The sequence below is a fragment of the Ambystoma mexicanum genome, chromosome 1q (assembly GCF_040938575.1).
Source record: "Ambystoma mexicanum isolate Mex_15411 chromosome 1q, UKY_AmexF1_1, whole genome shotgun sequence".
NCBI classification, from domain to species: Eukaryota; Metazoa; Chordata; class Amphibia; order Caudata; family Ambystomatidae; genus Ambystoma; species Ambystoma mexicanum.
In genome coordinates, this window is record NC_090922.1 from 722,144,383 (window position 1) to 722,160,398 (window position 16,016).

The window sequence follows — 16,016 nt, forward strand, 5'->3', positions numbered from 1 at the left end:
AATGTGTTCAAAGAACACTTGTGGAGTCCTGAAATGTTCGTAAATAAACAAAATGGGGGTGTTCTGAGGATACTGTGCGTATTGTTCGGTGGCAAGTTTAATGTGTTCTAAGAACACTTGCAGTGTCCTGAAATGTTCGTAAATAAACAAAATGGGGGTGTCCTGAGTACGCTGTTCGTATTGTTCTCTGGCAAGTTGAATGTGTTCTAAGAACACTCGTGGTGTCCTGGAATGTTCGTAAATAAACAAAATGGGGGTGTCCTGAGGATGCTGTCCGTATTGTTCGATGGCGAGTTGAATGTGTTCTAAGAACACTCGTGGTGTCCTGAAATGTTCGTAAATAAACACAATGGGGGAATCCAGAGGACGCTGTCCGTATTGTTCAAGGGCAAGTTGAATGAGTTCTAAGAACACTTGCGGTGTCCTGAAATGTTCGTAAATTAACAAAATGGGTGTGTTCTGAGGACGCTGTCCATATTGTTCTTTGGCAAGTTGAATGTGTTCTAAGAACACTTGCGGTGTCCTGAAATGTTCGTAAAAAAACAAAATGGGGGTGTCCCGAGGACGCTGTCCGTATTGTTCACTGGCAAGTTGAATGTGTTCTAAGAACACTGGCGGTGTCCGCTAAATGTTCATAAATTAACAAAATGGGGGTGTCCTGACAATGCTGTCCGTATTGTTCACTGGCAAGTTGAATGTGTTTTAAGAACGCTCGCGGTGTCCTAAAATGTTCATAAATGAACAAAATGGGGGTGTTTTGAGGACACTGTCCGTATTGTTCGCTGGCAAGTTGAAAGTGTTCTAAGAACACTCGTGGTGTCCTGAAATGTTCGTAAATAAACAAAATGGGGGTGTCCTGAGTACGCTGTTTGTATTGTTCTCTGGCAAGTTGAATGTGTTCTAAGAACACTCGTGGTGTCCTGGAATGTTCGTAAATAAACAAAATGGGGGTGTCCTGAGGATGCTGTCCGTATTGTTCGATGGCGAGTTGAATGTGTTCTAAGAACACTCGTGGTGTCCTGAAATGTTCGTAAATAAACACAATGGGGGAATCCAGAGGACGCTGTCTGTATTGGTCAAGGGCAAGTTGAATGAGTTCTAAGAACACTTGCGGTGTCCTGAAATGTTCGTAAATTAACAAAATGGGTGTGTTCTGAGGTGCTGTCCATATTGTTCTTTGGCAAGTTGAATGTGTTCTAAGAACACTCGCAGTGTCCTGAAATGTTCGTAAAAAAACAAAATGGGGGTGTCCCGAGGACGCTGTCCGTATTGTTCACTGGCAAGTTGAATGTGTTCTAAGAACACTGGCGGTGTCCGCTAAATGTTCATAAATTAACAAAATGGGGGTGTTCTGACGATGCTGTCCGTATTGTTCACTGGCAAGTTGAATGTGTTTTAAGAACGCTCGCGGTGTCCTAAAGTGTTCATAAATTAACAAAATGGGGGTGTTTTGAGGACGCTGTCTGTATTGTTCGCTGGCAAGTTGAAAGTGTTCTAAGAACACTTGTGGTGTCCGCTAAATGTTCGTAAATTAACAAAATGAGGGTGTCCTGAGGACGCTGTCCGTAATGTTCTCTGGCAAGTTGAATGTGTTCTAAGAACACTTGTGGTGTCCTGAAATGTTCGTAAATTAATAAAATGGGGGTGTTCAGAGGACGCTGTCCATATTGTTCGCTGGCAAGTTGAAAGTGTTCTAAGAACACTTGTGGTGTCCATTAAATGTTCGTAAATAAACAAAATGGGGGTGTCCTGAGGACGCTGTGCATATTGTTCTCTGGCAAGTTGAATGTGTTCTAAGAACACTTGCGGTGTCCTGAAATGTTCGTAAATAAACAAAATGGGGGTGTCCCGAGGACGCTGTCCATATTGTTCGCTGGCAAGTTGAATGTGTTCTAAGAACACTTGTGGTGTCCGCTAAATGTTCGTAAATTAACAAAATGGGGGTGTCCTTAGGATGCTGTCCGTATTGTTCAATGGCAAGTTGAATGAGTTCTAAGAACACTCGCAGTGTCCTGAAATGTTCATAAATTAACAAAATGGGTGTGTTGTGAGGACGCTGTCCATATTGTTCAATGGAAAGTTGAATGAGTTCTAAGAACACTCGCGATGTCCTAAAATGTTCTTAAATTAACAAAATGGGGGTGTTTTGAGGACGCTGTCCGTATTGTTCGCTGGCAAGTTGAAAGTGTTCTAAGAACACTTGTGGTGTCCGCTAAATGTTCGTAAATTAACAAAATGGGGGTGTCCTGAGGACGCTGTCCGTTTTGTTCTCTAGCAAGTTGAATGAGTTCTAAGTACACTCGCGGTGTCCTGAAATGTTCATAAATTAACAAAATGGGTGTGTTCTGAGGACGCTGTCCGTATTGTTCAATGGCAAGTTGAATGAGTTCTAAGAACACTCGCAGTGTCCTGAAATGTTCATAAATTAACAAAATGGGTGTGTTCTGAGGACGCTGTCCATATTGTTCAATGGAAAGTTGAATGAGTTCTAAGAACACTCGCAATGTCCTAAAATGTTCTTAAATTAACAAAATGGGGGTGTTTTGAGGACGCTGTCCGTATTGTTCGCTGGCAAGTTGAATGTGTTCTAAGAACACTCACGGTGTCCTGAAATGTTCGTAAAAAAACAAAATGGGGGTGTCCCGAGGACGCTGTCCGTATTGTTCACTGGCAAGTTGAATGTGCTCTAAGAACACTGGCGGTGTCCGCTAAATGTTCGTAAATTAACAAAATGGGGGTGTCCTGAGGACACTGTCCGTATTGTTCACTGGCAAGTTGAATGTGTTCTAAGAACACTCGCGGTGTCCTAAAATGTTCATAAATTAACAAAATGGGGGTGTTTTGAGGACGCTGTCCGTATTGTTCGCTGGCAAGTTGAAAGTGTTCTAAGAACACTCGTGGTGTCCGCTAAATGTTCGTAAATTAACAAAATGGGGGTGTCCTGAGGACGCTGTCCGTAATGTTCTCTGGCAAGTTGAATGTGTTCTAAGAACACTTGTGGTGTCCTGAAATGTTCGTAAATTAATAAAATTGGGGTGTTCAGAGGACGCTGTCCATATTGTTCGCTGGCAAGTTGAAAGTGTTCTAAGAACACTCGTGGTGTCCGCTAAATGTTCGTAAATTAACAAAATGGGGGTGTCCCGAGGACGCTGTCCGTATTGTTCACTGGCAAGTTGAATGTGCTCTAAGAACACTGGCGGTGTCCGCTAAATGTTCGTAAATTAACAAAATGGGGGTGTCCTGAGGACACTGTCCGTATTGTTCACTGGCAAGTTGAATGTGTTCTAAGAACACTCGCGGTGTCCTAAAATGTTCATAAATTAACAAAATGGGGGTGTTTTGAGGACGCTGTCCGTATTGTTCGCTGGCAAGTTGAAAGTGTTCTAAGAACACTCGCAGTGTCCTGAAATGTTCATAAATTAACAAAATGGGTGTGTTGTGAGGACGCTGTCCATATTGTTCAATGGAAAGTTGAATGAGTTCTAAGAACACTCGCGATGTCCTAAAATGTTTTTAAATTAACAAAATGGGGGTGTTTTGAGGACGCTGTCCGTATTGTTCGCTGGCAAGTTGAAAGTGTTCTAAGAACACTTGTGGTGTCCGCTAAATGTTCGTAAATTAACAAAATGGGGGTGTCCTGAGGACGCTGTCCGTTTTGTTCTCTAGCAAGTTGAATGATTTCTAAGAACACTCGCGGTGTCCTGAAATGTTCATAAATTAACAAAATGGGTGTGTTCTGAGGACGCTGTCCGTATTATTCAATGGCAAGTTGAATGAGTTCTAAGAACACTCGCAGTGTCCTGAAATGTTCATAAATTAACAAAATGGGTGTGTTCTGAGGACGCTGTCCATATTGTTAAATGGAAAGTTGAATGAGTTCTAAGAACACTCGCGATGTCCTAAAATGTTCTTAATTAACAAAATGGGGGTGTTTTGAGGACGCTGTCCGTATTGTTCGCTGGCAAGTTGAATGTGTTCTAAGAACACTCGCGGTGTCCTGAAATGTTCGTAAAAAAACAAAATGGGGGTGTCCCGAGGACGCTGTCCGTATTGTTCACTGGCAAGTTGAATGTGCTCTAAGAACACTGGCGGTGTCCGCTAAATGTTCGTAAATTAACAAAATAGGGGTGTCCTGAGGACACTGTCCGTATTGTTCACTGGCAAGTTGAATGTGTTCTAAGAACACTCGCGGTGTCCTAAAATGTTCATAAATTAACAAAATGGGGGTGTTTTGAGGACGCTGTCCGTATTGTTCGCTGGCAAGTTGAAAGTGTTCTAAGAACACTCGTGGTGTCCGCTAAATGTTCGTAAATTAACAAAATGGGGGTGTCCTGAGGACGCTGTCCGTAATGTTCTCTGGCAAGTTGAATGTGTTCTAAGAACACTTGTGGTGTCCTGAAATGTTCGTAAATTAATAAAATTGGGGTGTTCAGAGGACGCTGTCCATATTGTTCGCTGGCAAGTTGAAAGTGTTCTAAGAACACTTGTGGTGTCCATTAAATGTTCGTAAATAAACAAAATGGGGGTGTCCTGAGGACGCTGTGCGTATTGTTCTCTGGCAAGTTGAATGTGTTCTAAGAACACTTGCGGTTTCCTGAAATGTTCATAAATAAACAAAATGGGGGTGTCCCGAGGACACTGTCCGTATTGTTCGCTGGCAAGTTGAATGTGTTCTAAGAACACTTGTGGTGTCCGCTAAATGTGCGTAAATTAACAAAATGGGGGTGTCCTGAGGACACTGTCCGTATTGTTCAATGGCAAGTTGAGTGAGTTCTAAGAACACTCGCAGTGTCCTGAAATGTTCATAAATTAACAAAATGGGTGTGTTCTGAGGACGCTGTCCATATTGTTCAATGGAAAGTTGAATGAGTTCTAAGAACACTCGCGATGTCCTAAAATGTTCTTAAATTAACAAAATGGGGGTGTTTTGAGGACGCTGTCCGTATTGTTCGCTGGCAAGTTGAAAGTGTTCTAAGAACACTCGTGGTGTCCGCTAAATGTTCGTAAATTAACAAAATGGGGGTGTCCTGAGGATGCTGTCCGTATTGTTCTCTAGCAAGTTGAATGAGTTCTAAGAACACTCGCGGTGTCCTGAAATGTTCATAAATTAACAAAATGGGTGTGTTCTGAGGACGCTGTCCATATTGCTCAATGGCAAGTTGAATGAGTTCTAAGAACACTCGCGGTGTCCTAAAATGTTCATAAATTAACAAAATGGGGGTGTTTTGAGGACGCTGTCCGTATTGTTCGCTGGCAAGTTGAAAGTGTTCTAAGAACACTCGTGGTGTCCGCTAAATGTTCGTAAATAAACAAAATGGGGGTGTCCCGAGCACGCTGTCCGTATTGTTCGATGGCGAGTTGAATGTATTCTAAGAACACTCGTGGTGTCCTGAAATGTTCGTAAATAAACACAATGGGGGAGTCCTGATGACGCTGTCCGTATTGTTCAATGGCAAGTTGAATGAGTTCTAAGAACACTTGCAGTGTCCTGAAATGTTCGTAAATCAGCAAAATGGGTGTGTTCTGAGGACGCTGTCCATATTGTTCTTTGGCAAGTTGAATGTGTTCTAAGAACACTTGCGGTGTCCGCTAAATGTTTGTAAATTAACAAAATGGGGGTGTCCTGAGGACGCTGTCCGTATTGTTCGCTGGCAAGTTGAATGTGTTCTAAGAACACTTGTGGAGTCCTGAAATGTTCGGAAATAAACAAAATGGGGGTGTTCTGAGGATACTGTGCGTATTGTTCGTCGGCAAGTTTAATGTGTTCTAAGAACACTCGCAGTGTCCTGAAATGTTCGTAAATAAAAAAAATGGGGGTGTCCTGAGCACGCTGTTCGTATTGTTCTCTGGCAAGTTGAATGTGTTCTAAGAACACTCGTGGTGTCCTGAAATGTTCGTAAATAAACACAATGGGGGAGTCCAGAGGACGCTGTCCGTATTGTTCAATGGCAAGTTGAATGAGTTCTAAGAACACTTGCGGTGTCCTGAAATGTTCGTAAATTAACAAAATGGGTGTGTTCTGAGGACGCTGTCCATATTGTTCTTTGGCAAGTTGAATGTGTTCTAAGAACACTCGCGGTGTCCTGAAATGTTCGTAAAAAAACAAAATGGGGGTGTCCCGAGGACGCTGTCCGTATTGTTCACTGGCAAGCTGAATGTGTTCTAAGAACACTGAAGGTGTCCGCTAAATGTTCGTAAATTAACAAAATGGGGGTGTCCTGACGATGCTGTCCGTATTGTTCACTGGCAAGTTGAATGTGTTTTAAGAACACTCGCGGTGTCCTAAAATGTTCATAAATTAACAAAATGGGAGTGTTTTGAGGACGCTGTCCGTATTGTTCGCTGGCAAGTTGAAAGTGTTCTAAAAACACTCGTGGTGTCCGCTAAATGTTCGTAAATTAACAAAATAGGGGTGTCCTTAGGACGCTGTCCGTATTGTTCTCTGGCAAGTTGAATGTGTTCTAAGAACACTTGTGGTGTCCTGAAATGTTCGTAAATTAATAAAATGGGGGTGTTCAGAGGACGCTGACCGTATTGTTCGCTGGCAAGTTGAAAGTGTTCTAAGAACACTCGTGGTGTCCTGGAATGTTCGTAAATAAACAAAATGGGGGTGTCCTGAGGATGCTGTCCATACTGTTCGATGGCAAGTTGAATGTGTTCTAAGAACACTTGCGGTGTCCTGAAATGTCCGTAAATAAACAAAATGGGGGTGTCCTGAGTACGCTGTTCGTATTGTTCTCTGGCGAGTTGAATGTGTTCTAAGAACTCTCGTGGTGTCCTGGAATGTTCGTAAATAAACAAAATGGGGGTGTCCTGAGTACGCTGTTCATATTGTTCTCTGGCAAGTTGAATGTGTTCTAAGAACACTCGTGGTGTCCTGGAATGTTCTTAAATAAACAAAATGGGGGTGTCCTGAGGATGCTGTCCGTATTGTTCGATGGCAAGTTGAATGTGTTCTAAGAACACTCGCGGTGTCCTGAAATGTTCGTAAATAAACAAGATGGGGGTGTCCTGAGCACGCTGTCCGTATTGTTCGATGGTGAGTTGAATGTGTTCTAAGAACACTCGCGGTGTCCTGAAATGTTCGTAAATTAACAAAATGGGTGTGTTATGAGGACGCTGTCCATATTGTTCTTTGGCAAGTTGAATGTGTTCTAAGAACACTTGCAGTGTCCTGAAATGTTCATAAAAAAACAAAATGGGGGTGTCCCGAGGACGCTGTCCGTACAGATCACTTGCAAGTTGAATGTGTTCTAAGAGCACTGGCGGTGTCCGCCAAATGTTCGTAAATTAACAAAATGGGGGTGTCCTGAGGACGCTGTCTGTATTGTTCGCTGGCAAGTTCAAAGTGTTCTAAGAACACTCGTGGTGTCCGCTAAATGTTCGTAAATTAACAAAATGGGGGTGTCCTGAGGACGCTGTCCGTATTGTTCTCTGGCAAGTTGAATGAGTTCTAAGAACACTCGCGGTGTCCTGAAATGTTCATAAATTAACAAAATGGGTGTGTTCTGAGGACGCTGTTCATATTGCTCAATGGCAAGTTGAATAAGTTCTAAGAACACTCGCGGTGTCCTGAAATGTTCGTAAATAAACAAAATGGGGGTGTCCTGAGCACGCTGTCCGTATTGTTCGATGGCGAGTTGAATGTGTTCTAAGAACACTCGTGGTGTCCTGAAATGTTCGTAAATAAACACAATGGGGGAGTCCAGAGGACACTGTCCGTATTGTTCAATGGCAAGTTGAATGAGTTCTAAGAACACTTGCGGTGTCCTGAAATGTTCGTAAATTAACAAAATGGGTGTGTTCTGAGGACGCCGTCCATATTGTTCTTTGGCAAGTTGAATGTGTTCTAAGAACACTCGCGGTGTCCTGAAATGTTCGTAAAAAAACAAAATGGGGGTGTCCCGAGGACGCTGTCCGTATTGTTCACTGGCAAGTTGAATGTGTTCTAAGAACACTAGCGGTGTCCGCTAAATGTTCGTAAATTAACAAAATGGCGGTGTCCTGACGATGCTGTCCATATTGTTCACTGGCAAGTTGAATGTGTTTTAAGAACACTCGCGGTGTCCTAAAATGTTCATAAATTAACAAAATAGGGGTGTTTTGAGGACGCTGTCCGTATTGTTCAATGGAAAGTTGAATGAGTTCTAAGAACACTCGTGGTGTCCGCTAAATGTTCGTAAATTAATAAAATGGGGGTGTTCAGAGGACGCTGTCCGTATTGTTCGCTGGCAAGTTGAAAGTGTTCTAAGAACACTCGTGGTGTCCTGGAATGTTCGCAGATAAACAAAATGGGGGTGTCCTGAGGATGCTGTCCATACTGTTCGATGGCAAGTTGAATGTGTTCTAAGAACACTTGCGGTGTCCTGAAATGTCCGTAAATAAACAAAATGGGGGTGTCCTGAGTACGCTGTTCGTATTGTTCTCTGGCGAGTTGAATGTGTTCTAAGAACACTCGTGGTGTCCTGGAATGTTCGTAAATAAACAAAATGGGGGTGCCCTGAGTACCCTGTTCGTATTGTTCTCTGGCAAGTTGAATGTGTTCTAAGAACACTCGTGGTGTCCTGGAATGTTCGTAAATAAACAAAATGGGGGTGTCCTGAGGATGCTGTCCGTATTGTTCGATGGCAAGTTGAATGTGTTCTAAGAACCCTCCGGTGTCCTGAAATGTTCGTAAATAAACAAAATGGGGGTGTCCTGAGCACGCTGTCCGTATTGTTCGATGTTGAGTTGAATGTGTTCTAAGAACACTCGTGGTGTCCTGAAATGTTCGTAAATTAACAAAATGGGTGTGTTCTGAGGACGCTGTCCATATTGTTCTTTGGCAAGTTGAATGTGTTCTAAGAACACTTGCGGTGTCCTGAAATGTTCATAAAAAAACAAAATGGGGGTGTCCCGAGGACGCTGTCCGTACAGTTCACTTGCAAGTTGAATGTGTCCTAAGAACACTGGCGGTGTCCGCCAAATGTTCGTAAATTAACAAAATGGGGTTGTCCTGAGGACGCTGTCCGTATTGTTCGCTGGCAAGTTGAAAGTGTTCTAAGAACACTCGTGGTGTCCGCTAAATGTTCGTAAATTAACAAAATGGGGGTGTCCTGAGGACGCTGTCCGTATTGTTCTCTGGCAAGTTGAATGAGTTCTAAGAACACTCGCGGTGTCCTGAAATGTTCATAAATTAACAAAATGGGTGTGTTCTGAGGACGCTGTTCATATTGCTCAATGGCAAGTTGAATGAGTTCTAAGAACACTCGCGGTGTCCTAAAATGTTCATAAATTAACAAAATGGGGATGTTTTGAGGACGCTGTCCGTATTGTTCGCTGGCAAGTTGAAAGTGTTCTAAGAACACTCGTGGTGTCCGCTAAATGTTCGTAAATAAACAAAATGGGGGTGTCCTGAGGATGCTGTCCGTACTTGTTCGATGGCAAGTTGAATGTGTTCTAAGAACACTTGAGGTGTCCTGAAATGTTCGTAAATAAACGAAATGGGGGTGTCCTGAGTACGCTGTCCGTATTGTTCAATGGCAAGTTGAATGACTTCTAAGAACACTCGCGGTGTCCTGAAATGTTCGTAAATTAACAAAATAGGGGTGTTTTGAGGACGCTGTCCGTATTGTTCAATGGAAAGTTGAATGAGTTCTAAGAACACTCGTGGTGTCCGCTAAATGTTCGTAAATTAATAAAATGGGGGTGTTCAGAGGACGCTGTCCGTATTGTTCGCTGGCAAGTTGAAAGTGTTCTAAGAACACTCGTGGTGTCCTGGAATGTTCGTAGATAAACAAAATGGGGGTGTCCTGAGGATGCTGTCCATACTGTTCGATGGCAAGTTGAATGTGTTCTAAGAACACTTGCGGTGTCCTGAAATGTCCGTAAATAAACAAAATGGGGGTGTCCTGAGTACGCTGTTCGTATTGTTCTCTGGCGAGTTGAATGTGTTCTAAGAACACTCGTGGTGTCCTGGAATGTTCGTAAATAAACAAAATGGGGGTGCCCTGAGTACCCTGTTCGTATTGTTCTCTGGCAAGTTGAATGTGTTCTAAGAACACTCGTGGTGTCCTGGAATGTTCGTAAATAAACAAAATGGGGGTGTCCTGAGGATGCTGTCCGTATTGTTCGATGGCAAGTTGAATGTGTTCTAAGAACCCTCCGGTGTCCTGAAATGTTCGTAAATAAACAAAATGGGGGTGTCCTGAGCACGCTGTCCGTATTGTTCGATGTTGAGTTGAATGTGTTCTAAGAACACTCGTGGTGTCCTGAAATGTTCGTAAATTAACAAAATGGGTGTGTTCTGAGGACGCTGTCCATATTGTTCTTTGGCAAGTTGAATGTGTTCTAAGAACACTTGCGGTGTCCTGAAATGTTCATAAAAAAACAAAATGGGGGTGTCCCGAGGAGGCTGTCCGTACAGTTCACTTGCAAGTTGAATGTGTCCTAAGAACACTGGCGGTGTCCACGAAATGATCGTAAATTAACAAAATGGGGTTGTCCTGAGGACGCTGTCCGTATTTTTCGCTGGCAAGTTGAAAGTGTTCTAAGAACACTCGTGGTGTCCGCTAAATGTTCATAAATTAACAAAATGGGGGTGTCCAGAGGACGCTGTCCGTATTGTTCTCTGGCAAGTTGAATGAGTTCTAAGAACACTCGCGGTGTCCTGAAATGTTCATAAATTAACAAAATGGGTGTGTTCTCAGGACGCTGTTCATATTGCTCAATGGCAAGTTGAATGAGTTCTAAGAACACTCGCGGTGTCCTAAAATGTTCATAAATTAACAAAATGGGGATGTTTTGAGGACGCTGTCCGTATTGTTCGCTGGCAAGTTGAAAGTGTTCTAAGAACAATCGTGGTGTCCGCTAAATGTTCGTAAATAAACAAAATGGGGGTGTCCTGAGGATGCTGTCCGTACTTGTTCGATGGCAAGTTGAATGTGTTCTAAGAACACTTGAGGTGTCCTGAAATGTTCGTAAATAAACGAAATGGGGGTGTCCTGAGTACGCTGTCCGTATTGTTCAATGGCAAGTTGAATGACTTCTAAGAACACTCGCAGTGTCCTGAAATGTTCGTAAATTAACAAAATGGGTGTGTTCTGAGGACGCTGTCCATATTGTTCTTTGGCAAGTTGAATGTGTTCTAAGAACACTCGCGGTGTCCTGAAATGTTCGTAAAAAAACAAAATGGGGGTTTCCCGAGGACGCTGTCCGTATTGTTCACTGGCAAGTTGAATGTTTTCTAAGAACACTGGCGGTGTCCGCTAAATGTTCGTAAATTAACAAAATGGGGGTGTCCTGAGGACGCTGTCCGTATTGTTCACTGGCAAGTTGAATGTGTTCTAAGAACACTCGCGGTGTCCTAAAATGTTCATAAATTAACAAAATGGGGGTGTTTTGAGGACGCTGTCTGTATTGTTCGCTGGCAAGTTGAAAGTGTTCTAAGAACACTCGTGGTGTCTGCTAAATGTTCGTAAATTAACAAAATGAGGGTGTCCTGAGGACGCTGTCCGTAATGTTCTCTGGCAAGTTGAATGTGTTCTAAGAACACTTGTGGTGTCCTGAAATGTTCGTAAATTAATAAAATGGGGGTGTTCAGAGGACGCTGTCCATATTGTTCGCTGGCAAGTTGAAAGTGTTCTAAGAACACTTGTGGTGTCCATTAAATGTTCGTAAATAAACAAAATGGGGGTGTCCTGAGGACGCTGTGCGTATTGTTCTCTGGCAAGTTGAATGTGTTCTAAGAACACTCGTGGTGTCCTGGAATGTTCGTAAATAAACAAAATGGGGGTGTCCTGAGGATGCTGTCCGTATTGTTCGATGGCAAGTTGAATGTGTTCTAAGAACCCTCCGGTGTCCTGAAATGTTCGTAAATAAACAAAATGGGGGTGTCCTGAGCACGCTGTCCGTATTGTTCGATGTTGAGTTGAATGTGTTCTAAGAACACTCGTGGTGTCCTGAAATGTTCGTAAATTAACAAAATGGGTGTGTTCTGAGGACGCTGTCCATATTGTTCTTTGGCAAGTTGAATGTGTTCTAAGAACACTTGCGGTGTCCTGAAATGTTCATAAAAAAACAAAATGGGGGTGTCCCGAGGAGGCTGTCCGTACAGTTCACTTGCAAGTTGAATGTGTCCTAAGAACACTGGCGGTGTCCACGAAATGATCGTAAATTAACAAAATGGGGTTGTCCTGAGGACGCTGTCCGTATTTTTCGCTGGCAAGTTGAAAGTGTTCTAAGAACACTCGTGGTGTCCGCTAAATGTTCATAAATTAACAAAATGGGGGTGTCCAGAGGACGCTGTCCGTATTGTTCTCTGGCAAGTTGAATGAGTTCTAAGAACACTCGCGGTGTCCTGAAATGTTCATAAATTAACAAAATGGGTGTGTTCTGAGGACGCTGTTCATATTGCTCAATGGCAAGTTGAATGAGTTCTAAGAACACTCGCGGTGTCCTAAAATGTTCATAAATTAACAAAATGGGGATGTTTTGAGGACGCTGTCCGTATTGTTCGCTGGCAAGTTGAAAGTGTTCTAAGAACAATCGTGGTGTCCGCTAAATGTTCGTGAATAAACAAAATGGGGGTGTCCTGAGGATGCTGTCCGTACTTGTTCGATGGCAAGTTGAATGTGTTCTAAGAACACTTGAGGTGTCCTGAAATGTTCGTAAATAAACGAAATGGGGGTGTCCTGAGTACGCTGTCCGTATTGTTCAATGGCAAGTTGAATGACTTCTAAGAACACTCGCAGTGTCCTGAAATGTTCGTAAATTAACAAAATGGGTGTGTTCTGAGGACGCTGTCCATATTGTTCTTTGGCAAGTTGAATGTGTTCTAAGAACACTCGCGGTGTCCTGAAATGTTCGTAAAAAAACAAAATGGGGGTTTCCCGAGGACGCTGTCCGTATTGTTCACTGGCAAGTTGAATGTTTTCTAAGAACACTGGCGGTGTCCGCTAAATGTTCGTAAATTAACAAAATGGGGGTGTCCTGAGGACGCTGTCCGTATTGTTCACTGGCAAGTTGAATGTGTTCTAAGAACACTCGCGGTGTCCTAAAATGTTCATAAATTAACAAAATGGGGGTGTTTTGAGGACGCTGTCTGTATTGTTCGCTGGCAAGTTGAAAGTGTTCTAAGAACACTCGTGGTGTCTGCTAAATGTTCGTAAATTAACAAAATGAGGGTGTCCTGAGGACGCTGTCCGTAATGTTCTCTGGCAAGTTGAATGTGTTCTAAGAACACTTGTGGTGTCCTGAAATGTTCGTAAATTAATAAAATGGGGGTGTTCAGAGGACGCTGTCCATATTGTTCGCTGGCAAGTTGAAAGTGTTCTAAGAACACTTGTGGTGTCCATTAAATGTTCGTAAATAAACAAAATGGGGGTGTCCTGAGGACGCTGTGCGTATTGTTCTCTGGCAAGTTGAATGTGTTCTAAGAACACTTGCGGTGTCCTGAAATGTTCGTAAATAAACAAAATGGGGGTGTCCCAAGGACGCTGTCCGTATTGTTCGCTGGCAAGTTGAATGTGTTCTAAGAACACCTGTGGTGTCCGCTAAATGTTCGTAAATTAACAAAATGGGGGTGTCCTGAGGATGCTGTCCGTATTGTTCAATGGCAAGTTGAATGAGTTCTAAGAACACTCGCAGTGTCCTGAAATGTTCATAAATTAACAAAATGGGTGTGTTATGAGGACGCTGTCCATATTGTTCAATGGAAAGTTGAATGAGTTCTAAGAACACTCGCGATGTCCTAAAATGTTCTTAAATTAACAAAATGGGGGTGTTTTGAGGACGCTGTCCGTATTGTTCGCTGGCAAGTTGAAAGTGTTCTAAGAACACTTGTGGTGTCCGCTAAATGTTCGTAAATTAACAAAATGGGGGTGTGCTTTGAGGACGCTGTCCGTTTTGTTCTCTAGCAAGTTGAATGAGTTCTAAGAACACTCGCGGTGTCCTGAAATGTTCATAAATTAACAAAATGGGTGTGTTCTGAGGACGCTGTCCGTATTGTTCAATGGCAAGTTGAATGAGTTCTAAGAACACTCGCAGTGTCCTGAAATGTTCATAAATTAACAAAATGGGTGTGTTCTGAGGACGCTGTCCATATTGTTCAATGGAAAGTTGAATGAGTTCTAAGAACACTCGCGATGTCCTAAAATGTTCTTAAATTAACAAAATGGGGGTGTTTTGAGGACGCTGTCCGTATTGTTCGCTGGCAAGTTGAATGTGTTCTAAGAACACTCGCGGTGTCCTGAAATGTTCGTAAAAAAACAATATGGGGGTGTCCCGAGGACGCTGTCCGTATTGTTCACTGGCAAGTTGAATGTGCTCTAAGAACACTGGCGGTGTCCGCTAAATGTTCGTAAATTAACAAAATGGGGGTGTCCTGAGGACACTGTCCGTATTGTTCACTGGCAAGTTGAATGTGTTCTAAGAACACTCGCGGTGTCCTAAAATGTTCATAAATTAACAAAATGGGGGTGTTTTGAGGACGCTGTCCGTATTGTTCGATGGCAAGTTGAAAGTGTTCTAAGAACACTCGTGGTGTCCGCTAAATGTTCGTAAATTAACAAAATGGGGGTGTCCTGAGGACGCTGTCCGTAATGTTCTCTGGCAAGTTGAATGTGTTCTAAGAACACTTGTGGTGTCCTGAAATGTTCGTAAATTAATAAAATTGGGGTGTTCAGAGGACGCTGTCCATATTGTTCGCTGGCAAGTTGAAAGTGTTCTAAGAACACTTGTGGTGTCCATTAAATGTTCGTAAATAAACAAAATGGGGGTGTCCTGAGGACGCTGTGTGTATTGTTCTCTGGCAAGTTGAATGTGTTCTAAGAACACTTGCGGTTTCCTGAAATGTTCATAAATAAACAAAAGGGTGTGTTCTGAGGACGCTGTCCATATTGTTCAATGGCAAGTTGAGTGAGTTCTAAGAACACTCGCAGTGTCCTGAAATGTTCATAAATTAACAAAATGGGTGTGTTCTGAGGACGCTGTCCATATTGTTCAATGGAAAGTTGAATGAGTTCTAAGAACACTCGCGATGTCCTAAAATGTTCTTAAATTAACAAAATGGGGGTGTTTTGAGGACGCTGTCCGTATTGTTCGCTGGCAAGTTGAAAGTGTTCTAAGAACACTCGTGGTGTCCGCTAAATGTTCGTAAATTAACAAAATGGGGGTGTCTGGAGGATGCTGTCCGTATTGTTCTCTAGCAAGTTGAATGAGTTCTAAGAACACTCGCGGTGTCCTGAAATGTTCATAAATTAACAAAATGGGTGTGTTCTGAGGACGCTGTCCATATTGCTCAATGGCAAGTTGAATGAGTTCTAAGAACACTCGCGGTGTCCTAAAATGTTCATAAATTAACAAAATGGGGGTGTTTTGAGGACGCTGTCCGTATTGTTCGCTGGCAAGTTGAAAGTGTTCTAAGAACACTCGTGGTGTCCGCTAAATGTTCGTAAATAAACAAAATGGGGGTGTCCCGAGCACGCTGTCCGTATTGTTCGATGGCGAGTTGAATGTATTCTAAGAACACTCGTGGTGTCCTGAAATGTTCGTAAATAAACACAATGGGGGAGTCCTGATGACGCTGTCCTTATTGTTCAATGGCAAGTTGAATGAGTTCTAAGAACACTTGCAGTGTCCTGAAATGTTCGTAAATCAGCAAAATGGGTGTGTTCTGAGGACGCTGTCCATATTGTTCTTTGGCAAGTTGAATGTGTTCTAAGAACACTTGCGGTGTCCGCTAAATGTTTGTAAATTAACAAAATGGGGGTGTCCTGAGGACGCTGTCCGTATTGTTCGCTGGCAAGTTGAATGTGTTCTAAGAACACTTGTGGAGTCCTGAAATGTTCGGAAATAAACAAAATGGGGGTGTTCTGAGGATACTGTGCGTATTGTTCGTCGGCAAGTTTAATGTGTTCTAAGAACACTCGCAGTGTCCTGAAATGTTCGTAAATAAAAAAAATGGGGGTGTCCTGAGTACGCTGTTCGTATTGTTCTCTGGCAAGTTGAATGTGTTCTAAGAACACTCGTGGTGTCCT